The sequence below is a fragment of the Magallana gigas genome, chromosome 9, assembly GCF_963853765.1.
Source record: "Magallana gigas chromosome 9, xbMagGiga1.1, whole genome shotgun sequence".
NCBI classification, from domain to species: domain Eukaryota; kingdom Metazoa; phylum Mollusca; class Bivalvia; order Ostreida; family Ostreidae; genus Magallana; species Magallana gigas.
Genome location: NC_088861.1, coordinates 37154744 through 37181599, shown reverse-complemented (window position 1 = coordinate 37181599; position 26856 = coordinate 37154744). Strand labels below are relative to the sequence as shown.

The following is a 26856-nucleotide window of genomic DNA, read 5'->3' as shown; positions in this document are numbered from 1 at the left end:
TTCTTCAAAAAGCTTATTTGAAGGAGAATCTGCAGATGTCACTTGAACACTTTCAGACTCTCTTGTTTGCAATGGTCTTAAATGAGACTCAGCTTCTAGCATTTTACGATCTGATTTTACAAATGCTTCTAATTCTACAGCATGCCGAATCGCATCATTTAGGTTTAATGGCCTTGCTTGTTTTACCCGTAACCTCATATCGGAGTCTATAAGAGCATCTATGAATTGCTCCTTTGCCAAAGTTTCTCTAACATCTCCTGGAGCTGTAGGATAAGCTAGGTTAGTTAGCCTTCTAATTGACTGTCCGAGCTCTGGCAAAGTTTCTGCTGCTCTCTGTTTGCGCTCCCTCAATTGGGTTCTATAGAGATCGTTTTGATTTGAGGGTGAGAATCTTTCTTCAAGGGCAATCATTAAAAGTGCATAATCGTGTTTCTGAGCGTAAGGCAAATTTCCTAAAACACCCTGAGCCTGACTCCTCAATGAAACTGCTAAATAGAGTCCCTTTTCTCGCTCGATCCAATTATTAAGCATGGCAAATGCATCAAAATGTGAACGATAATCAAACCAGGATCCTGTGCCATCAAATGTTGCAGGTTTGATATGTGACTGACACTTTTTATCTCCTAAGTCTCTCGTATTCTTATTTTCATCAACTGCATTAAGCCGACCAGATTTTCTACGATGTGTAATGTTAATTTCTGGTTCGTTTTGTGATAATGGAGTCGACGCAAAATTATCTTGGTCGCATTTGTCATATGGTGACCCTGCACCCGGCATCAACTCATCTTGCCACGATACTTTTGCAGTAGGGCGTGTTTTAGGCTTTACATCGCCTTGATAGTCTATAACTGAAGAATCTGACACAAATCCCGAATCTCGTGGTTTTTTATTCGTTTGTGGCTCATGAGTGTCAGAGTTAACTTTATCTTTAGCACTAGCGTTATGAATATTGAAACTTTCATCTTTGAACTCTTGAAGTTTTTGTTCAATAAAAGATATCTCTTTGTCTATGTCGTCTATGTTAGTCATAGCCATGTGTTAGATAATGCCACAATAAAATGTCATAAACAATCGTCGATAAAAATGAAACAATTACATGGACTTTATTCAACAAATTATACAACCTCTTAACTTCACTTGCATAAAAACATCGAATAAACTGAAATTTACTTCATATCTATTTCACGGCGATCGATACGTTTGAAATAAAACAAGATATTTTACTTGATATACAAACACCGCTGCCACCAAATTTGTAACGGTTTTTCAAGTTACAAATAAAATAATCAGTTTATAATTCGTGAGTTCGCTTAGGTTTCCTTCCTAAGAATCAAGTAAGAATCAAAAAATGCAACGAAGACTTCAACTGCCTATGGAACACGCAATAATAATAAGATTTTCCTAGGGCCTACCTTGGCTATATATAATGATGCATGGTGCTGTGTGGTAGAGACACCGCTAGGTTACGTGAAATTAAATAACCTTATTTACAAAAATGAATATTACTTCTCTCGACGATACAATAATATGCAAAATGTTTATTTTAATGTCAGTGGGTTGACTAATCAAATTGAATAAAACTTCAATTACGCTTGCGTAAATTAGAATTCCTGGACGGAAATAGACAGCCCGTGTTATAGAACTTCAAAGAAGTGATAAAACTAGTCAGTTTCTAGTTCAAACTGCTGCGCATAAATGTATTGAAACACTGTCAATGGGTATCGTCTGAATCCGTATGTGCAGTCTAACATTGTATGTACATCGATACACCTTTACCTCCTCACCTACAGCCATATAAATGAGTGTGCAACCTTCATGTACACATGCATATTGTCATAGTTCTGGAAACTGTTTATATTGTATTTTAATAGATTGGTTATTCATTGTTCACCTAAAATTAGTATTCAACTCGCTGTAGCTAACCTTGTAAGTAAATTAAGTTGCATTACAACCTCATACTACACAACTTCAATAAAAAGGTTTTTTTAAGGCGGAATAACATACCTTGAAAAATCACTCAAATTAACAAAGGTTGTTTTCATAATGAAATAATAATGATAAATAACCTGTGCAAATGTCAAATAATCGAAAAATTTGCATTTTGGGGATAAAAAATAAATATCTAAAATAATTATTCCAGTAAGTTACAACAAAAACCCCTGCGGGATTCGAACTCGGGATGAACGGATCACAAGTCCGACACTTTATCCACTCGGCTATAGAGAAAGTTAGATGTTTCAGTCCATCAAATCCTTTTAATAAAACGAATGTCGTTTCAATCAGCGTTCAACCATTTTGTGATGTGTTATTCCACCTTAATCAATTTTCATACAATTAGAAATAAATAAAATTCCCAATAACGCACAACTATCTGACTTGAGTGTAACTTTGAAAAGCGCATATATTTTTGGGAGGCAGGTATGTGGCTATATTATAGTCTATAAGTCAAATGAACTACCATGGTCTTTAAAAGAAATAAGAAATCTGTCGACACTTGGAGTACTTTGATAATTTCTATGGCAACCGCCTGCATTACATAATTTAGTCGTATTTCATTATTTTATAACTGCTTACCCAAAGAGCAAATTTCCTTTGACTTAAAACTTTTAATTATAATCTATTAAAAACTCGAGCCGAGCCCTCGTTGCAAAGCAACGAGTAGGTCTTCCGTCAGTCTGATTAAAACCAACTCCTTCTCTACACACTTGTCAGAGCTCGACAAACCCTGTATTTATAAAATGTCATCTTTAAACGACAATTTCTTTTGAGCAATTTTAGTTTTAGAAAATAGATTCAAACTCTCCAAATAGAGACAAACAAATTAATTATGCATGGTCTCTTTGTATCCTCTAGACTGAGTATTGAGAAGTTGCACCACTCATTAAACAGATAAATGGCATACCTTTGGTAAGTAGGAGTATATTTAGAATGTATGCAAATGTGGAGGTCAAGAGAAGATGATCTGTTACTGATACAGGTCTATCAGACCCTAACGAGTGTAAGGAGAAGGAAAATGATTTTAATAAGACTGTATTATCAATATGATAATAGTAAGTTCAAAAAATCGAAAATGAGATTTCAAAGATTTTCATACCAGGCAAGTTCTTCTTTTAACTTACTTCACGTTTAGGATAATTTTAAAAAGCACATCAGATATGTACAAATTGATTATGATAAAAGTGTGTGTGGGTGTGGTGGGGGGAATGCCTCCAAAATCAATTTTCTAAACATTAACTTAGGGGAAATTTTGGTTGCAAGAGAGGGGGGATGTTACCACTGAACCATCTAAAAGGTACCGTTAGCAAGTTCACAAATGATACCCCCGTTAAGAAAAAAATAGTAACTCAAGGATTTCTCTATTAGAGAACAATGGATGCTTCTTTTTCTTATAGTGAGTCAGACAAGGCAGGGTATATTAAAGGGTCACAAGTAATCTTTATATCAAACTTTCCATTTTCACAAGATATGACACAGACAGGAATTAAGCATTTTTAATATAGCAATATATCGGTAAATATGAATAATTTGAATCAAAATTTCGGAACAAGTTAAATCACACCTTTTGAGGGAGATCCTAAAGTTTTTAAAAGATTAATTAAGGCTGTTGAGAAACATGCATTATTGGAAAGGGTTCCAGAGGAAAAAGTTAAGCTCATTGCATGTAAAGCAAGTTCTGGGGCTGTTAGTGATTTCATTGAAAAATATTTTAAAGGGAACCCTGGGATTAGTTGGGATGCACTGAAAACTGAATTATCTCAGAGATTTGCTGACGTGACCGACGCGCAGCATGCATTTATGCTTTTAGGGCGAGTGAAACAAGAAAACAATGAAAACGTTCAAATTTATGCTGAAAGATTACTTTCTCTTGCTGAACAGGCTTGTGGTGTAACAGAAATACAACTAGTTGGGTTTTTCATTGACGGACTAAACTCAGACCGACTAAAACTTAAAGTAATGCGCGATAATCCTACTACAATGGCAGACGCTATGTTCCGCGAGACAAGAATTGAATATGCAACAAAGATTTCAATTACGAACTGGCCGAAATTATCTTGCTCCGCGGAATGATTCTAACGAGCCAATGGAAATTGATCATTATCGTGTTAGACGTGACACACAATCGTGTAATCAACAAATTCAAAGGCGCAAGCCGCGGACTTTTGATATGTCTAAGGTTGTGCACAGAAACGTTTTAGCTATTGATAAAACCCGACCCAGGGCCAGATCTGAAATTATTTGCTGGGATTGTCCGAAGAGGGGTCACTATAATTTTATATGTCCAGAAGCAGTGGAAAACGAAAATCTGGAAGAGTTAAACTAAGGGGCTCCGTCCAAGATGGGACCGTTGGAGGGGAGCAAATGTAAATTTTGTTTTAAAAAAAAATATCTGCTGTTACCATTAATGCTGTAGAAAATCCAATTTCATGTATTATCAAAATTGGGAAACAAAGGTTTAGACCTCATTTAGATGTAGGCGCCGCTGTGTCGTTTGTGAATTTTGATGTTTATAGGTCCCTCCATGATCATTTTAAGTTGTCGAAACCAAAAGTTCATTTGAAATCTGTGAACGGCGCCGATTTGAAAATTGTAGATTGTACAAATATTAAGTCTAAAATTGATGATTTGTCACATTGTCCCATGAATTTTATGTTGTTAAAAACGTTAACATAGCATTACTATTAGGGAGAGATTGGTTGAATAAAAATGTTGTCATGCTTTTTCTTGATTTGGGGAGTAAATGGGACATTTCAAAAGACAATGGTGGAAGACCATTGTGCAAAGTAGAATATGTAAATTGTCAAGAATGTGAATCTGACAATGACGATAACGACGTTGAAAACGTTATTATTAATAATGAATCAAATTTAGTGAAACCGAATTCTGATGTTAAATCAGATGCTGCATCTGTAAGTTCAGATAAAGATTTATTCAAGATCAATGAGAGTATTGATGAAGAATGTGATATTTCTTCCTCAGAGGATGATATTCCTCTCTTTGATCTTCAGAGGAGATTAAAGGGTCAAGTTAAGATTGACATAACATCAGAAACATCGATTCTGAATAAATAATATGAAATCATTCATGTGCCTTGCCCTTAAACTTTTTTAATATGTGTTTACCATTTTTTTTCTACCCTGCCTACCCTTTTACCTGGAACGTTACATTTGCATTTGAAAATACCCTAGGTGATATGGTCATGTTATAGTCTGTTCAACCGATGGCTGTTCAATAGTCGCGCGTGACGATTTAGAGAATGAAGCATTCGCAGTTAACATTGACCGCGTTTAAAATATATATTTTATTTCAATGAATTTCGCGATCGTTCTTAAAGAATTGCTAAAGAGGTAAATTCAGTCAACTCAGAGTTACCCCTATTTAATGGTTTACCCAACTGGGCTTAGGCAGTGATGGGAAATAGGGTGTGTTTTGACTTGGAGGATAATAAATTTTGTTTATTGTAAAGTTAACAAGCGTTGGTCAGGTAAATTGTGGCAGAAACAATGGGGTCTTAAGAGAGAGGAAAGGGGGTTTTTCCTTTGGTGACGATTACCTCGTCTGGCGATAGAGACGCTGGCAGGGACATCAATCCTTCTGCACCATTGGTGATTACTGTTAACAGTACAGGGACAGAGGAACCGGATGCATAACGTAAGCTGTACCCATTAATTATTGGGAATCCGGAAAAGAGCAAAAGTGAAAATTATGTTTCATGAACTTTGAAGCATTGTCAAGACAGTGAACATGAACATTGTGTACATACGTTGATTATTACTTATTTCGGGAGATGGGACCAATTATCGTATTATTCGTATTCAATATATACTTTCTTTAGTGGTGATGGAACAATTTTATTACGCCGTCTAATGTGCAAACGTGTAACAACTTTTGACCCTACAGACATTCATGGTGAGAGGATTATAGACTTTTCATTCTGCAGTTGCAGACTTTATGAATTAAACTTAATTCATCTTTAGCAAGGGAGGAATGTAACAAGATTAGCTACAACAAATTGTGTTATTATTATTATCCTTGTTTATTTGTCACTCATCTATTTCACACTTGTCTGCATGGACATTAATTGATACCTGTACAGAGAAGCGCACTTGCCCCAGGCACTCGACCAGAGCAGTGTTTGTTCATGCGTACACAGACGATTACCTGGACATCAAACTACAACGCCTCGAGGGATATGGTCACTGACTTTCCTTTCTACGCGGGAGTGATGAATGGACGTACCAACACTTGACGACAACCAAGGACACTTCGACCATGTTGCGGGGATCATAAATGGACATTTAATACCGAATACACCATCTAAGTTGCCGTGGTCATCGACTTCATGGAGTCCTATGACAGAACCATCAGAGTAATGGGTGAATGTCCTTTCATCTTAGTATTCTCACCTGTCAAACACAACACGCAGCATCAACGCTTCGTTGTTTCCTTGGACAATAATATACTCGTACTTGGTCAGGAGAGATCAGTCCTCAAATCACCATCAGTGAGGAAGAGCATAATCTCCAGCCATCCTGAAACCTTAAAGCTATACGATCACAGACTGTAGAACAACTTCTCCCGTCAGAGACTGTGTTGTCTGGTGTACTTGTTGCTTGGAACGATAACTAAACTTTTACACTAGTATTAAACTTTTTAACCGAGATAACTTTCTTAACTGATGTGTATTTACTTTATCTTTTGCTTCGTAGCCTTATTAACTTATTTGAACTTAGTACTCTGTTTCCTTTGTGCTGTGTTACATAACCCTAACTTTGTTCAAATGACCTTGGGTCAAGGTCATGATGCACCGTCAGGTCAAAGTAATATTTGTGTAAAGTAAGGGCTTATAATAATTTTTCTCCATCAGAAAGCTATAGACCGGACACGAATTTTGCACAGATAGACGGATGGACGGACAAGGTGATTCCTATTTACCCCCCCCCCCCCCCCTTGATTTTTTTTCGTGGGGTACAAAAATCCTTTTCGCCTGTTTTGTGCGGCACAAAACACGACCTATATTTTTCAATTATTTCTATCATATCACATATAAATATACATGTAAATGTAAAATTTGCATGTACATTTAAATGGGTTCCAATTATGTCTTTTCATTGGCATTTGTCAATTTGCAACACCAAATGATTTCCAAGTGGTAAGGTATCAAAGCTTTTGAGAAGTACGATACTGAATTTCTATAGATCTAAATTTTAGGTAAGAAAAATCAACACTTTTTTATAAAGTGAAGCAAAATCTTAAACAGCTTTATGTACTCGTACACATATATAAGAAGATGTAGCAAAAGCCATAAAAAACTTTTTCAGAGTAAAAAAACTACAAGTTAACAATGTCAATTTCCCATTTTCACAAGCCATATTTAAAATGAAATATTCAGATGAGTTTCAAGTCATTTTAGTTGCATTACAACCTCATACTACAACTTCAATGATTTTTTTATCAATGTCCACATAACTATAAATAAAAACCCCAAGAACACATCTGTCGCAATTAAGTGTAACTTTGAGAGGTGCATACTTTTTAGGAGGCAAACAAGTCGCTATATTATAGTCTGCAAGTCAATTGAACTATGACTTTTCAAAGAAATAAGAAACTGTCGACATTTGCAGTACTCTGATAATTTCTATGACGACCGACTTCATTGCATAATGTAGTCGTTTTTCAATACTCTTCATCCTGAGAACAACTTTTATTTAAGATCTTTTACTTAAACTTTTTAACTTATAATGTAAGAGGCGTTTTTTAGCCAGTCTCGGATTACCTTTATTAAGACACTTATTGTTTAACAACTGACCACTGCAGTGAAAGCACCATTCAAATTCACAGGGGCCAAGCCCGTTTTTACATTAATTTCAATGTAACCATAAATAAAGAAAGGAGTCGAACTCTGACCCAGATTAAAAAACTACCAGTTCGCTTCAAAAAGCCTAATAAATTAATTATTTTTTTTCAAAACTTGCAATATGCATGTATTTTTCAGAAAACTAATGTCTAAGATACACTCATGCCGAATTTCAAGTTGATTGGTCTTAAAATAGCGGAGATATACGTCATTATTCTCTCGAAGTCCCCAGTTTATTTTTACTCGGACATTTACCGGTCCAGGGATCACGATGGGACTTTGCCTATGACAACAGCAGTATTGCAACACGTCGAGAAACATTCGCACTAATCGAATCTTTTAAAATCTCACATCAAACGCACCCTACTCACATCCTTAAATTCCGATAAAATGAAATACTCTCCAAGCTGAACTTTATTCTGCAGCCACATCAACTTTTGACCAGACCGGCCATTGTGATAGAAAATGTTAAACTCAATATCATTGGTTAATATTCCCGATGGTCCAATCAAAATCAGTCTTTCTCGAAGACGTCAAAATGGCTGGCCCTGTCAGAAGTCAATGTGGCTGCAGAATAAAATCAGTTTGGAGAGTATTTTATTTTATCGGAATTTAAGGATGTGAGTAGCATGCGTTTGATGTGAGATTTTAAAAGATGAGTGAGACAGTTTCTCGACGTGTTGCTATACTTCTGTTGTCATAGGCAAATTCCCATCGTGAGCCCTGGACCGGTAAATGTCCGAATAAAAATAAACTGGGGACTTCGAGAGAATAATGACGTATTTCAATTGAGTGTGTGTGTGCGGGCGGGCGTGTGTGTATTGTACCTCATTCCTTGCCCGCGGCTGGGGAGATCGGTCAGCGGTTATCTAGTACACTGTACACAAGACTCGCGTCTTGCATGTACTTGTTTGGGGTTTTCTTGCCGCAAATATAAGAACTCTTAATTTTATGTTAATGAAGTTGTTGTTTTTCATCTTAAATTTATTTAATCAAACAGTGTCAATTAAAAGGTCGTTCTAAAAATTCTAAAAAAGCGATGATTTTTTCAAACCAGAAACATCGTCAGACATAAATCAACTGCAGGTTTGTAAGTCTAAAATGCTCTAATATCTGTACTAATAATGTTTATATCAACAACAAATATGATTATAATCGGACGCTCGTCATGGCCGATGAGATCGCACACAAGTGATCCACGGTAGCTTGAGGTTCGTGATCTTCTACATGCCTGACCTTATCACCCGTGTATGTATAATGATATTTTGAACGAACACAGTTATTTGTTTATTTTTTTCTTCATATAAATTGTTTTAAGACGAAAAGATAAATTTATCTCATTTGGACAGTTGACTTAGCATTGATTTAAACGTTAGAGCGAAAAATCAGATATAAACTTGCAATCAATTAAATCAAATGAATCTATTTCACCGTCCATTGTCTATAAATAACAACTGCTCTATTTTTTTTTAAAACTGTTAATGCTAATATGAGTACACAAACCAATTTATATTCTTTAAATTCCATTTTATTTCCAGTTAACCGTAAATGCATGAGGACATTTGCATCCTTTTGTTAACAAACACGACTCGAATCAAAACGAAAATCCACATGTCAAGCAGCCATTTTGAATTATTGGTATACTGAGCCCGAATTTTTTTTAAAATTTTTTTTTCCACATAAATTGAGGAAGCCATTTTAAACGAGACAGGAATAAGAATCTAAAAAATAATTTTATGTGGCCTGGAACAAGCAAGCTTTGTGTCAAATTTAAGCTTCTATTTATTTCTATTAATACAAGATATGACACAGGCAGGAATCAAGCATATTTTTAACAATGACCTTGAACTCGCTCAATTGACTTCTGGTCAAGGTCATGACACAACCTCAGGTTATAAGCAATATTTGTGAATCAAAACTTCAAATACTTGTCCATAAGAAAGATAAGGACCGGACACGAATTTTGCACTTTCTGCCAGTAACCTTGCCCAAATGCCCTTGGGTCAAGAATTTTGCACTTTCTGCCAGTGACCTTGACCCTACCCAAATGACCTTGGGTCAGGGTCACAACGCACCCTTAGGTCAGAAGCAATCTTTGTGTGGAGTAAGAACTTCAAATGTATCTCCATTAAAAATATGGACCAGACACGAATTTTGCACTTTTCTGTCAGTGACCTAAACCTTGCCCGTATGCCCTTGGATCGAGGTCATGACACACCCTTGGGCCATAATCAATCTTTGTGTGAAGTAAGAACTTCCAATGTTTCTCCATAACAAAGATATGGACCGGACACGAATTTTGCACTTTTCTGCCAGTGACCTTGACCTTGCCCGAATGACCTTGGGTCAAGGACATGACACACCCTCAGGCCATAAGCAATCTTTGTGTGAAGTAAGAACTTCCAATGTTTCTCAATAAGCAAGATATAGACCAGACACTAATTTCGAACAGACAGACGAACAAGGTGATTCCTATATACCCCCCCCCCCCGATGCTTCGTTAGCGGGGGTTTAATAAAAATGTTTTTCACAAAAGATGGACAGAAAAGGAAACGGTTATCAGTTATATTGTTTAGAAAGGTAGTACAAAATCATATTTAGAATTATTAGCATTTGGTATTTTCGCTAAATGTGCTGAGTGTTCAATTAATTCCAAAATTGTTTGGATACCTAGAAGTTTGAATACAAAAGCTGATTACTTACCAAACATCATTGATTATAAAGATTGGCAAACAAGTATTGGGTTTTTTTTTCAGTTTATAGATTCCTTATGGGGACCCCATACTGTTGACAGATTTGCTAATGTTTATAATACAAAGTAACCAAGATTTAATTGTTTGTTTTGGTTTCCAGAAACCGAGGGAGGTGACACTTTTTCTCAAAACTGGCATGATGAGAACAATTGGTTGGTTCCTCCTATAAGTTTGATATGCAAGACGATCAGATTCATGCAAGCATGTACAGCACACGGCACGGTAATTGTCCAAAAGTAGCCGTCAAGTCCATTTTGGACTCCGCTGTTTGATAAACATTTGATTTTCAGAGAATATGTTGTTGATGATCTGGAGTTTGCACCAAATCAAGATATTTTTGAACATGGTCTGAATTTAAAATTTCTGTTTAGTTCAGAGTATTTCAATTACAGAGTGCTAGCAGTAAGATTGTGCTGTTAGACTGGAGATTGAGACTAGAGTTTGGTTATCTGTATACGAAAGAATGCTTTTATGCATTTTGTTAGCACAGTTGTTTATATATATGTATACAGTGGAGCCTCACTTATCCGGACACTTTTGTCCCCAGGCCAAATCGTCCGGATAGGTGAAGCGTCCGGATATCTGAATTGTGATATTTACCTTTAATATTTATGGAAACATAACTCATAAATTAATTATACAATTAAATATTTTATTTTGATAGCCATAAGCACTACAAAAAAAGTTTAGATTTTTTTTAAATTAACAAAACAAAATATTGTTAAAAACATTATTTAAGGTATGTTTTTTCCACAGGAAACTTAGCACTACATTCTTCAATGCAACACATGTACATGTACATGTACATGTACATAAGAATAACTATTATAATATTAAACCGATATTTTAATTACATTCGCATAACAAAGCGAAGAGAAGAAAGTCGGTGTTCCACTTTAAGCTGACAAATCATTTCTTGAAGCTAGCGGTGATAGTAACTCTCGCTCTCTTGGCCGGTGGTGTTGACATGTTTGAAGCTGCTCAACATTTGATGATTGAAAATGGGTGAAAATCTGTATATATTCCCTTATTGATAATTGTCCAAGCTATTTTTTCATTGACAGAACTTACCCAAGCTAATTTTACGTATCCATCTTTCTATAGAGTTAATTGCACCCAAGCGATTTTTACAAGTAGCGTGAACACTCATCCACGCCATGTTTGGCATAAATTATTATTACACTGTTTATTGAACACACGCTATAAAATTAATGTCGATACCCTGAACATCCCTAGCGGTCTTAATAACTATCGTAAACAGAACTCAAATTATCAAATATTTCATTTCAATTACGTTTTAAAATGAATAGGCGTACGAACGATCTAATCATACTACGATTAATAGAATTTTAATTCAATCAATAAATGACTTTTTTAAACACAAATTAAACAATTTTCATGACATTTTAATCAAACAATAACAGTTCATAAGTTAAATGGCGACAATTAAACATGTCGCATCCATGGTTATCGTAATATCCTCGGGCGAGTACAAAGCATGACACAGGTGACCCCGATTACCGGACGAAGGCATTGTTTAAAACCAACAACCAGTGTCAGATGTTTTTACACCAATTTGCACTTGCGCATAAAAAACTGTTGTGCCCCCGAACACTTAAATGTGACCGTCCGGTTAAATGAGGTAAAATTTAAAGGAAAACTGTATTATGTGGTAAAATTTGACCGTCCGGATCCGGAACGCGGAATTCCGGATAAACGAGACAAATTATTGTGTAAAAATTCCGTTCCCAATAAAAATCGACCGGTAAGTGAAGCGTCCGGTTATCTGGCGTCCGGATATCTGAGGCTCCACTGTATATTGATTTTGACAGGGCTATGTAGAAGTCATGGTCATGTTTATTGCTTATGACAAGGCCTTTGTATAAGGCGCGGTCATGTAATTATAATTAACAAGGCCTTGAAAAAGGCACGGTTATAAATATATTGATTTTGACATGGCTTAGTTGCCGGCACGGTTATGCATATGCATATTTTGTCAAGGTCTATAGGAAAGGACAAGGTCATGTATAAAAGGCTTATGTGTTAAGCACGGAGAGTGACAAGGCTTTTAACTGTACAAGCACGGCCATTAAACGTTTTTTTTTTAGTTTTTCAGATATCTTCAAGACCGGTATATGGACTTCATCTTGACCACATTTGAGTCTTCTCCCTTTGGCTAAATTTTAGCTACCAGACATATTTGTGAGCGCTAAGACTCCAAATACCAGGAAGAAATAAGAATATGCCTACAATAACTTCCGTAAGTTGTGTATCTCACAAAATGTACCATTTGCCCCAGCTTCAGATTTTCAAGTACTTTGTACTTGATTCATATAAGAAACCTAGGGAAAGCTTAGGGGTCAGTCGACATGGCATTTTATGCCATCAGCTGGGCTCATAAATTGGCGGGGATGCCAGATCCCTATTCATCTGATCTTGTAAAATCAGTTAGAAAGGGATGTAGCAGAATCATTGGACAGAAAACGTGTAATAAAAAGCTACCTATTACTCTTGACATAATAAGAAAATTGTGTGTAGTTTATGAAAACCAATCATGTAAATTACCAGACATTCGTATTTGTTGAATGTGTTTCAATTGATAAGTTTTGCTGGTTTCTGAAGGATTTCAGAAAATGCTTAATATGAGAACATCAGGTATTATTTTTAATGAAGATCATGTCTCTTTTTATAAAAAAAAAAAAAAAAAGAAGTAAGACAGATTGTTTTAGAGAGGGAAATTCAGTTATTATAGCACGTACTGATAAAGTTGCCTGTCCAGTCAGAATGCTTACAAGATATCTCCAGATCGCAAATATTTCGGAATTGTCTCGAGTACTTATTTCGGCCCATCAATTATATCAAAAAAAAAAAAAAAAGAAATCATGTTTTAAGAGGTGAAAAAAAAAATTATTCAACAGCTAGAGATATTTTTAAGAAAGCTCTCCAAGAAATCAGTTTAGAAAAATCAAAATTTTGGTTACATAGTTTGCGAGCTGGAGGTGATACCGCAGCTGCTAACAAGGGTGTTTGTGATAGAATTTTCAAAAAACATGGTCGCTGGAAATCGGACTCTGCAAAAAACGGTTATGTCGCAGAAAATGTACATGTTTAGATGTCTGTAAAGAATCTTGGTATTTAATAGGGATTGTACACCTTTTTTGTTCTTTCTTTATACTCTAGGTATGTTGCACTCGCGCAGGCGAGCTGTTCCTATATATTGGTGTTTTGAGTTTTAGTTTATCAATATTTCATGTTCGTTTGAACGGTTGAACATAAATATATTTATAAATGATATAAGTAACACGTGTTTGAATGTTGTTATATTTATATCCCATCTCTGATTGGTCGTAAATTAAGTTACTCAGGGGTATCGAAAGTTACCTGGGCACGTGCTTAAAGTAGTAGAAGTTATTCTGGAATTCGCTGCCTATCGTGCAACAGACCCCTACCCACCCACCCAGTCAATTTGTTATTTTTGTGACATCGATGTTGATAATATGTTTTTTATATTGTAGAATGTTGAGTGAAGGAAAACGGAAAGCTGATTGTACATGAATACATGTATGATGTAATAAAAAAGTCAGTTGCACTCGCGCAGGCGAGCTGTTCCTATGTATTGGTGTTTTCAGTTTTGGTTTATAAATACTTTGTGTTCGTTTGAATGGGTGAATTAGAACATAAAAAAGATTAAATGTAATACAACGCCGCGATTTTACCCGGCATGTCTAAAATTTACATGTTTTTAACTTAAGCAAAATCAGGTTGGACACAGTATTTTTACATTTCATTATCAACAAGGACCTACTTACTATGTATATGCTTCAAATTTTAACAATCACAGCTGCGTTTCAGTAAAATCGAGTAACAAACAAAATCTACTCAACAAATTTCTTGCGGTAGCCTCTATGGATAATAATGTGTTTATTTTGTACACATCTACAGTTACATAGAATTATTCGTTCAATATTTTTTTTTCATTTTTTATTAAAATATGGAACAATAATTTCTTTTAATCATTATTTGGTTTTGGATTGAAGTTTCTTCTAAATAAAAATTGTTTTATATCATTTTCTTTTAAATTGTAGTTTACGATATGTGTTAAAAGCATTGCTGGTAAAAGCTTCCGTAGTTTTCACGGTCTTCTCGAGATCAAAATAATTAATCCAAAATAAACAACAATTTCTGCATTCACTTTAAATTTTTCTTGCATGGTACTGTTTTGTTAACTTATTGAACACAAAACTCTGAGATTTGGGGGATTTTAGTCAGTAATAGCAAACTATCAATGGAAAATGTACGACCAATGCAAGAATACTCACGATATACACAAGTTCTATATTCGTTTGCAGCTGTGGAGGACTAATGTTTTAGGCCACGAAGGTCAGTTGTATAAAGTACTTTTGCACCACATTGCATTTCTCATGCGCTTATTTTTACTTAAGTGGGATTTTTTATTTATGTGGCAAACATCTAGAAAATCCCGCATTTGTGGGAGGGAGTTGTTTTATTACTGAAACGGGGAATAGTTCCCGTTTAGCGTAAACATTCCTCAATAGGGTAATTGTGCCCAACCTGTTAATATACCGTAGTTACTCGAATTAAGATTCAACCAATAAAAAATAGTGTAAAAAGTAAAAGAGGTTTTCTTAAGACTTCTACAGAATTTATCAGGGTTTACATATTAAGATTTATACTTCTCCAAGCGTTCAAGGCAGTTTAAAAATCAAATCAAAGTTTCGTGTCACAATATTACATGCATGTGATACATGCTGGCACGATACAAGAATCGCGCGGAGTTGAGGGATCCAGTGATTATTTTAAAGCTGTTTGGTCCAATTTATTTATTATTACAGTATCAAAAATTTTCCCATACAAACCATTTATCTTAGAAAGTTATGGACTTTCTCCTATTTTACACCAGAAGAATCAGTCTCCTTTCAAAGTTAGAAATAGTCAAAGTAAATAAAAATAATTTCTTTTTGGGCAAACGAAAAAACAAACCAAAATGTATCACGGAAATGTTTAGAAAAGAAACCGTTTAGTTTCGTCCCCCGAATGATTGGGGTCATTCAACCCGCATGCTATGCATCGATTGTAAAGAAAGCAAACTTAAGAAATATTAGCGAACAAAACGTTCACATGTTTATTTGTTATTTGTCTGATCATTTTGACCTTTATTCAAAGCGATGGCAAAGTCATAATAAAACCACACCCGTCTCGTCGTCAGGAGTGAACTTTAACATGAGGCGAAATAACGCGGTACCCGCGTTTGTTTTGTTCGCAAATTTTGTACGTATTTTTCTTCATTGAAATTTGGCTTAATTGACTGGGTAAACTACTGCAATGCCTATTATTATACATATACTTAGCATAACCATCGTTTATGAGCGTGCATAAAATTTGGTATAAAACCGGACCAAGCAGCTTTATGGAATATTCACATGAATTTTTAAACAAGTTTTGTTATGATTCTAGCTGACACTTGATCATTTTTGTAGCTCTTAATTCTGTGTGGTCGTTTGTTTCATTGGAAAAACAAACTCTTTGCCGTTCTGTCCCTCCCCCACCTCCGGAGCTCGAGCTGATTTTTTCTTCTTCAAAGTTGGCGAACAGAAAATTAATAAAAATTAAAATGTGTCGAAAATCAATTTTTGATGACTCCTTACATCTAAAAGTTCCTCTGAATGTGTTTTACTTTGCAATCTGTTTGTTTATTTGGCCAGTCTGTTTTATTTAATCGCCCTGTGCGACCGAAAATCTCGAGTCAATTTAGTGCACACAGGCCTGGACACAGATAGCCATAAGTAATTTATGGCTGCAGTTCAATGAGATCATCAATTGTTATGTAATTGAAATACACTTGGAAGGGAGCTTATACTGCAGTGGCCAATTGTTAAATATAAGTTTAAAGTTTTAAGTCAAATATCTTGAATAATAATAATTTGTTCTCATGTTTAGAAGTTATGTAATACGTTATGCATTTAAGTCGATCGCCATAGAAATCATCAGAGTACTGCAATTTTTCTTATTTCTTTGAATGACTCTCAGACTAGCGACACAGTTGCCTCCTGAAATTATAGGCACTTTTAAAAAAAGTTACAATAAAGTAATATAGATATGTGGTTTTCAAGAAATTTTATTTATTGTTATATGAACATTGGTACATGTAAAAAAAAAATATTGAATCTGTGTAGTATGATGTTGTTATGTAACTTAGGTGACCTAAAACCCAGCATAATATTTTACTATTACATCTAGCGTGTAAAAAGTGGGGATTGTGAATTTTTAGAAACTCTAAATTAGTCCAGAACAGAACAAATAATAATTTCTTAAGTAATCTAAAAACTCTTATAAAATGATTGGTTCGATTTTGTGGCTTTCACTCAATTTCCTTATTTATAGGTATGATTCCATACATTTTTCTTTGTTAATATTTAAAAAAAATTCTCTAACTTAAAACTGTACAAATTATGTAATATCTTTTCTTGGAAATCATTTCTTCATACAAATGGACATATGTTATGATCAATGAAAATAAACATACAACAAATTAGTCAATAAGTGAATAGATGTGTCTTTAAAAGGTTTAAAAGTATGTGATATAATAGAAATTATTGTAAATCAGAGATTCTCTCTTCGTATCGCACTAAAGTGGCGATAAGGATTTTTGATTTAGAGGGTGCTCTGCCCCTCCTCCCCGTCCCTTTTTCTTTTCTATTAAATAATAGAAGTTAGAGCTGCCTCACAATCTCTACAACCACCGCGGACTACGATTTTGAAGATTTGAGAATTTATTCTTTTATTTGCTTGTCAAGATTTCGGATTAATATGCTATACCTTTTAAAAACCATGCTGAGTGCCTGCATTGCCAAACATTATCGGAGAGTGACAGGCATCCCTACCATACTTGCCAACCTCAAACATGTGAAAATATGGTCATGACCAGATATTGAAAGTAAAAAAAAACTGGTCATAGCGAGCGCGTAATGATATTCACGACATATAATTATTTATCATGCATTTCAAATGTTTAAAGGTATATACAACATAGATATGTGTTAAACTGCACATGTTTGTGTAATAATGTTTGCTAAGACACGTAGAGCAAATGTTGTTTTTACTTACGAGATATATTATTTGATGTCAAAAAAGAGGCTGGCCCCTTAAATTTGGGGTCAGGGGGCTCCAAATTCATTTTTCAATAAGTCTTTACTAAGTCGTGTTGAAAATTTTTGAGGTTTTTGTTAATTCGTTCGTAAAATCATTCCGTTTTTTTTTTGTTTAGTCGTGCCAAGGGGCTTTCAAGTTTTTTCCCCACTTTTTATTGATTTTCCTTACAAACTTATCTTTTAAAAAGATTGGTGAGCTAGTGCTGTAGTCATCATAAAACACGGAAGCAGATTTCTATAACATTGGTTTAAGTTTCTGAATCGATTAACTTAGTTAAGGTGGCTCACTACACCGCGAAATATTTTCTCAAATCAGCAGAAAATTACTTGATAATAATATATATCATAACGGATAAGAAGTATTTAAGTCTAATGGGTAAAAAATATGCAATTTTGGATGGAAAATTACATTTTCAAAAATTTGATTCAGTTAACATTAACAAAAGCTCCAGGCGGATTCGAACTCATGATCTCGGGTTCAGAAGTCCAATACTTTAACCATTGAGCTACGATGATATACAAGCAAATTGAGCGATAAAAACAGTTTAATAAAATATTTAAATCGCCATCTTGTGACGTAGTATCTTAAACAGTATAAGCCTGGGTGTAGTGAGGTACCATAACAAAAGGAATGCACAGTGGTGTATTGGAATTGTGCTGAAGTTGGGTCTCACCTCTAGAGTGGGATTCACATCGGCAATGGCATAGGTCATTGACTGTTCCTTAATCATTATGTATCTACTGTAATTTCAATTTCAAGGTGAACATTTTCAAAAACCATTGGTACCGCTCGAGAGCACTAGCAATTACAGAAACTTCCGACTTTATTTTCGCTATTAACGGAGGACCCACTCGTTGCTATGCAACGGCTTTACTGTAATTTGTATTATTTTTTAGTACTCTCTAAATAAGTATATTTCATTTATTTACAAAATGAAAAAATTCAAATCGGATTTTATATGGCAGTACTTTTTACATACAAAGTATACAAAATACTGATATTCTATGTCAGTTTACATGAACTCTTTTTTATTAATTAATGTTTGACCCCAAGGAGAAACCGGCAGTCTCAGCCTTAAATTCTCTCTAGTAAGACGAATGAGAGTAATAGTGTATTTTAGCCAATATACCCAATAATTCACTTACTTTGTTGTTGTTAAATCCTTTTTAATTTGATAACACGACCCGCTCCTTTAAATCTGTTGACAGTTCTCGCTTTTCCTTCGACATATTCTTTACATTAGTTTCTGCACCGAATATCGTCTGCTTATGGGAATCAGAAACGGTTCCTTATATAAATCATTCCCCATATAATTACCCCCCCCCCCCCCCCCCCCCCGATACTATGCATGCTCCGAATATGCCTCATTTAGCGTCAGTAATAAAAATAAAATTTGAAGCAAGCAAAGTTGTGATGACGTCAGCCATGTTTGTTGCAATACGTTTTGGCAAATCAGTGTACCTATTCAAATATTTAACTAACGAACGTAGACCAAAAACAAACAGATTTAAAATATAAGTAACAAAAAAAACTCTTATAAAATACTTTAGTTCGATTTATAGAGAATAGAACAAAAGAATACATCTACATTGAGAGATGTTAGCTTTATCAATTATTCGATAAAACGTATGTAAATTTCTTTTATTTTTCGGCCAGGCTTTCCTTTATCGTTGTTTATGATATACAAATCCGACTTGTACAAACTACCCCGTATATCATTAAACTTCAATTTATACATGTATCGATAGTTTAATCAATGTTCAAATTGATAAGTGCTGCTAGAATACTGTGCCATGTATTGTTTTGACGCAGCATACCGTTTTCCATGCCGACTGGAAGGTTTTTAGAGACCCGGATAAATGACTGTTTAATTAAAAAGAATATAGGATTTTAGCAGTGGTTTTGATAAAACTGAGATGTTTTACCTTCACTTGATATATTCATTGTTTTGTGGAAAGCACAGGGTACTGTTGTTCTATCTCATTTTATGACGTTATTAGTAAGGAATATACGTAATCTATTTATAGCTTTAACATGATAATACACTGAGATGGCAGTAATGTACTACCCAATTTTATTGCAATTACATCTATTTCAAAGGATAATAATAAGTTTTTGATCTGATTCAAAACAGTTATTAATCTCACAGTTTTGAATATGACAGTCAAAATAGACGCTAAATTGCTCATATGCTTCCTTTTCACCCTGCGTATTGCATAATTATTGTTACTTACATTTATATAACTCATCTTTAAAAAAAGATTTGTCAGGGCATCCATATGAAAAATTCTTGCAGCTGTATTCAGTAACCATTCCTACACTAGCTTCAAGACAATTACCTGTGAATAATGAATAATATAATCATTGTTATTTAATTAAATCTCAATGTTATTTAATTTTAAGTATACATGTACACGTCTCAGTCACATATCTTTTTTATACAATGTACTACTAATAAATAACAATTCATATACTAATTACTTATGCATGAAATTTGGTTTGTCTTACAAAATATAAATAATACTGTAATATGTACATGTATTTGTTCGAATTGCATAATAATCATATGATACAATAATGTAAACATGTATGCGTATTCAACGATGTACCTTTTTTGAAAGTATAAGAAAGAAATAATTATTTTAAAAATCATTCACAAATTATTGAAAAAGATTTACTTATTTACAAGCCTTTCCACGTTGATCTTGCTTAACTTTGTTTTAAATACCTCTAAAAATTAAGGCGGTTCGACACTTCAAAATATATTCAGATTGATAAATTAATTGTGGGGTTTTTTTTCACGATTAAAAGACCGATAAAAGCTGTAGTCCTTTTTTATTTTTATTTTTTTTAAGAGAAACAGTAAAAATATTTTTTTTTTACTAAAAACTAGTTACATATATATTAATTAAGCCTTCAAAATTGGTATTAATCAATGTGTAAATAGTTATTTGTCAAATTGTATATATTCTGTGACGTAATAGTATATGCATATGGTTCAATGTTGCGTTGCTTTGTTTAATAAAAACAAAAGATGAAGACTTGCTACACGGTCAAAATGCTACCAATAAAGTGTTTAAAAGGGGATTCCTGTAAGAAAGAGAGTTTATGTGTAATTTTTTTTGCCATAATAGTTTTATTAAAGTTTGATTGTACATGTAAATTTAAACTCATTTTAAATAATCAAGCATAATCATTGACCTTTTTCATGAATTCCCATAACTGAATTATAACAGAATTCAACCAAGGATGTTTTTTCCTTATTGGGAATACACATATATGGATCTCTATCATTTGTATGATTGTTACATCCTAGTCTTCTCGATGCAATAAGAACATCTGTTTCAGTTTTTGGACAAATATTGACAGAAGCCATGTCTAGAAAATAAAAAAGAGAAAATGCATGTACTACATGTTTTACATATAGTTTTGTTAAATTAAAATCATCAATAAAAACATAACACAATTTGAACTCTGAATATATAGAAAAAAATTTAAATCCTCACATAATTTTTTTTAAAACTATCACAAGATGTACAAAAAATACGCAGGGATATATTTTTTTTAATCAACTGAAATTCTATTCAACTTGTATATTTTATGGTTAAAAAAACAGGCCAAGAAAAATTTCTTTCTAATGATTTTGGCTGATATTAAAATACACATGTATTTTTTAAGATACTGGCTTGCAATTTCTATGGTTTTTAAAAATTTCATTTTACCTATGTTCGAAAAATTAAATTTGTTGATCAAATTAAAAGCGTATACGTTATTTGTAGAGCTAAATTAGCTAACCTATCACTGAAACCCGTTTTAAAATTAAACGATGCATTTAAAAGATATCAGTGTTTAAAAAATGATTTTTCTGGAAATTTTAATTCCACGTTCTAGGTTTAAAAATAGATTTAGGTTCAAAGTGAAATTAACTCGTACCAAAAATTATTCGATTTTTGTTACGTGTTACTTTTACAAATTTGGATTTTTTGTTAAGTCGTTCTTGAAATTGTTAAGGTTTTTGTTAATTCGTACTCAAAATTATTTGGATTTTGTTAAGTTGTACCAAGAATTATTTGATTTTTAAAAAAAAACTTTTGGTGCAAGTTAACCTTTTTATTGATTTAAGAACTCTGCTTTAAACAGAATCATCTAGCTTTATTCTCGACATTAACGAAAGACCAACTCGTTGCTTTGAAACGAGCTTTGCTCTAGTTTATCATTAGTGTTGTTCGTCAGCACGTAGCATCTTTTTATCTGAGCAACAAATGTTCTTAAATTTACATATAAACAAGTGAAAAGATGTCAATGTGACAGCAAACCGGGTATTCTTTTATGTTAACTGACAGTGTCCTCTTAAAACATTTTTGAGAAAGGCCCGGACAAAATGACTTTAAAAAAAAAATTAAATGACGTAACGTCAAAACGGAAGTGAGTTTTTCTTTGAGGAACGGTAACGTGCTTATACATTCCCTTAGAACGATCAAAAGGAATGCAGATCTTGACGTCAAAGTTAACTATGACGTCATATCTTATGAAGCACAGACAAGTGACTTTCTACATATCGCTGTGAAATTAATCGGGCAGCCTTTACATAGCTGCGAGGTAAATTGAGGTTAAATCTTTTAATGCGTTGACATTTATACTTGTGACAGTGGTTTAAGATTTTTTTGATTTTCGTTTCATTTTCGTTATTCTTCTTTAACTTGAGTGAAACTGTAGCATGTATTTTGGAATTTTTACGCATCGAATAAATATAGACTTCGGTAAATCAGACAGCGGATTGTTTACCTCCGCAAAATGAGCAAAATCTGATGCACTTACAACATAATTATTATATTAGAAATACTATACATTCTATAGGTAAGTCGGTACGATATCTACGTAATGGTTGATGAATACAACGTGTTTTGTTAAGATGCTCGGCATTTTCAGTCTAAACGGAGATTGTTTCCGATGCTTGAAATATATAGGTATATATATTATGAAAAATAATAAATGGTGCTCTTTAATTGTTTCAGTGCATGTTTCTTCTGTTTAATTGTTAACAATTTTATCTGTACTAACCATATTTGAGTGTCAAGTTTCGAATCATAAGAATAATACAGAGCTTTGCTTACAGAACTGAGGCCACGCTTTTGTTCATTTACATTTTAAATGCTGAATAGGAAATACCAAGTTTAAAAATCTTAAGTTGAATGTAATAAACTCTTGTGAACAAAAAGTTGACTCACACCTGAAGCAGAATTGTGAGCTCTGTATCTTGCTTATAATTCTATGATTGACACTGATCACTAGAAATGTCTCGCTAAACACTAAATACCTGTACAAGATTTTTTTTTAAACAATATTTTATTATGTAAAAAAAAATACTACGTAATAGGATAGTAAAATAAAATGATATGCCTGTCAATACATTGCAGTCGGGGGCTAATTGAGAGGGGGCTAGACCTTATCAGAAATCTTGAAAAGAAGAAAAAATATTTTTAGTATGGCTCTGTCGAACTTTGCAAAAAGGGTGTGTGCGGTGGGGGCACCCCCGGTTCCGACGCATATGCATTGATTATAATAGCTCTTTAACATATAACATTTTTCATTCGTGAGTGAGTAAGGTTATAAAACGTCACACAAAAATCGTTTATAATACGGAAGACCAATTAAACTTTTGAATGTTTTTAATTTAAGCACATTGAGGTACATTTTTCTTCTTCCACATATAGGAATTTTAAAATAAAATACAATAACTAGCTAGCTAGTAGTTGAGGACGAAAATGTACCTATATGCATGCTCTCATATATAATCTGATCGCTTTATAAAGTGAGAAGGAAGAACTAAAATAAAGGGAATTAGAAGTTAAAGGAATATGTGTCGTATTTTTTCATGCTAAGAAATATTTGATTGATTTATTTATCTAAATATGTTATATAAAGATATATCTTCACAATAATCAATCAATCGGGTTAAAAGATATAGAAATTAAAAAATAATTTTCATAGATATTTTTCGTGTCGACGATAAATAGAGCATTTGAATAAACTCAGCCTTAAATCGGCCACATGATACCACGCTCAGTCTATCACAACAACAATGGCGACGACGAGAAAGATAGGTATACCTGTAATACCGTTAAGATAGACAGATTGGACCTAGAAAGAAAAAAGAGAAAGACTGGCAAGGATAAGAACAAAGGGAAGATGTTCATCGGAGACCATGTAGATTGATGGAATAGGAATTTTAAAAGCCGAATTAAGCTTAAGTTTTTATTATGAAGTTGTAGGGGTTTGCTAGTGAGGTTCGTACGTGCCCCATGTGTTACATGTCTTTACTTTACAAGATATGAACCACAAGTGAATTTTTGTTTAGAGAATTTTTTAATAAAGAAACAATTTCAGTACATGCATCCCTCGGGGAGAGGGGATATTCACTCATTTTAACGTGTCGTTGATGCTAAAATATTATTTCATCTTTGCTACACATAATTATCAATTAAATCGTTCTACATTAGTGAATAACGGAATAATAATGCTTCGGGTATCATCTGATATATAATTATCTAATTTAAGACAAAAACAAAACGTGATTCTAATTTGTAAACAAACTTCCATCGTGTTTTCAATACTAGGTTTTCCCGCACTCATGCGCAGTGGTGTTACAAATGGCCGATCACATTAATATCCATCAGACGTGTAGCAAAGTTTAAAGACAAATAACTAAAGAAAGAACATGTTTTACGGACCTAGAGTTTGTGAAACGTCTAATTATAAGAAGCATGATGTATATTTTTACTAAAGCTCATGTCAATAATTTTACTCTAAACATGCCACATATACACCTCTGCGAAAGTTTTTGTCATTCAAATTTTAAACCACGTGGTTTTATTTGACCCTTTCAGTATCGCTGTAAAAATCGTACCTCGTGTATATAGTCTATTTCACAGTATCTAGGTTCTTCTAATCAAATATAAAATCTAGAGGTTTATTGATTGTAAACTTTATCTTCATTAATTGGTGAATAAAATATGTTCTAGGAATAAATGCGACTATAAAAATATTAGTTTTTGTCTGCTGTTGCACCAACTAACACGCTTAAAAGTGATCCTTCCTGGGGATTAATTTTCGATCCGCGCCTGACCTAGTAATGACATCAATAGTGAAACAGACTATACTATTTTATGCAGAATGTTCTTTCAAAATGGCTCGAAATACTGAGTTTTTATGCAAAACAGACACCCGTTATTTTTTTTAAAACATGGTATTGCACACCACAGGCATCAAACATGGCTATGATTTTAATAAGCAACCCACTGATTATATTTTCAACCACACTACACATGGTTAAACACGAACGATAACTCTGTTCTTAATATTATCGTTTAATATAAATAACTGCTAGATGATGAAATAAGACATACATCTTAAAAGCTTTTCTCGTTTTAACATAAATCAAAGTAGGATATGATATGAAAAACGACCAGTACTTACGTATTTTGAAAATAGTATCCGAACACTTTAACTTCCGCTCGAAAATTCAATGGAACTGAACAAGTCTCGTAAATTTTCATTCGAGCACTACTGGATTTATTACGTACTTAGCAACGATAAAGAAAACATTTCGAACACATTCGCATGGGTGATGTAACCTTAACAGTGTACCCCTACTAAAAATATTAGTTTTATACCTTGAAAGGATCTTGTTTTTGGTAAAATAGTATTTCATAAAGGTACAATGTCAAAGAATAAGTGTAGGAAATTAAGTGAAAAATTTGGATACTTTAAGGTATTCTTTTTTTTTTCTACCGAGGGGCCATATGGCACATTATCCTTTGATCACCCATATAAAGCCATTGTTGCTCAGGTGAGCGATGCGGCCCCATGGGCCTCTTGTTTAAGTCCTTATATAAATGAATAGACTCATAAATAGTAAAATATTAATTGAATAACTTAAATCACTGATAAACAGTACATGTAAAATGAATATGGTATAAATTCCAGATGGTGTTGTAGTAGTTAATTTAGGATGAAAATTCGGATGTTGGAACAAATGTGTTAAGATAGTATAACCTTTCATGTTATATTGCTGTTCTCTTTTATTTATTTTTTGTTTTTGTTTAAATGCCCACAGGGAGAATTTGTCTGCCCTTGGGGATAGTGGATGGGAGATTGTTTTAATAAAACATGTCTACTAGCCACCTTGTTTATGGTTATCTGAAATACACATAAAACCGATCTTGAAAATTAACAAACATGATAAGTTATTTTCATCTATCTGTTTGTACCTCTTCGATATCAGGTAATGCACTCTATTATGATCTTTATAAGTTTTTCACTAAAATTATAGGTTCCATGGTCCTTTATTGAAATTTTTCAGACAGAAAGGTGGGTTTTTTAACTCCAGATGAAATCTTAATTAAATGCATATTTGAGATTCTTCGACAAGTTTTTTGGATGGACTATGGTATTCAGGTGACCGTAAAGGTATATTTGCCTCTTGTTTTTCATTTGATGTCATTTAAAGAATAAGCACGTTTGATTTCTTAGTCAGAAATTGACAAATGGTTGTTAGCATATTAGACGTATATTGAAGACAATTGGAGGGTTAGTGAATTTAAAACCCAGAGTCATTTTCGGTTTACTGGTACAAAATTCCTTACATTTAACCATCCGTTAATTCCTCTCTAAAAACAAGCTATAAAACTGGCTATAAAGAATTTTGCATCTTATATACCCGGTGTTGTGATACTCGCTTGAAAGATGTTTTCATGGAAACCAAAATATTTTTTAATTATTCATAAAAGACATTTTCACCTTCAGATTCCTACATTCAATCCATAAAATGATACATTTATAATCTTTCAAATCTTTTGAAGACAAAGCAAAATTATAATTTTAGTAGATAGTTATTACGAGGATTTCAGAACCATCTGTTTATCAGGGATTTTGGGGTCAAGCAACTTTCTTAGAAATAAGGATACAATTAGCTTGATAAATCTGTTATTAAGTTTTACTGATTCTATAACTATTTCCCCATCTCCACAAAAACATGCAAGCACTGTTGGTTGTTCCACGAAAGTGTGTTGCAAAGAG

General features: G+C 33.7%; 1 long non-coding RNA gene across 1 annotated transcript in view; it reads right to left on the bottom strand.

Moving 5' to 3' along the window:
• Positions 1–26856, bottom strand: part of LOC136271122 (uncharacterized) — a 75098-nt gene that overhangs the window by 32949 nt on the left and 15293 nt on the right. The window contains exons 3-4 of the long non-coding RNA XR_010708954.1: positions 20980–21156; positions 20013–20117 (exon numbers count right to left, since the gene is read on the bottom strand). This is a non-coding gene — a long non-coding RNA (uncharacterized lncRNA). The remainder of the gene's footprint in view (positions 1–20012; positions 20118–20979; positions 21157–26856) is intronic.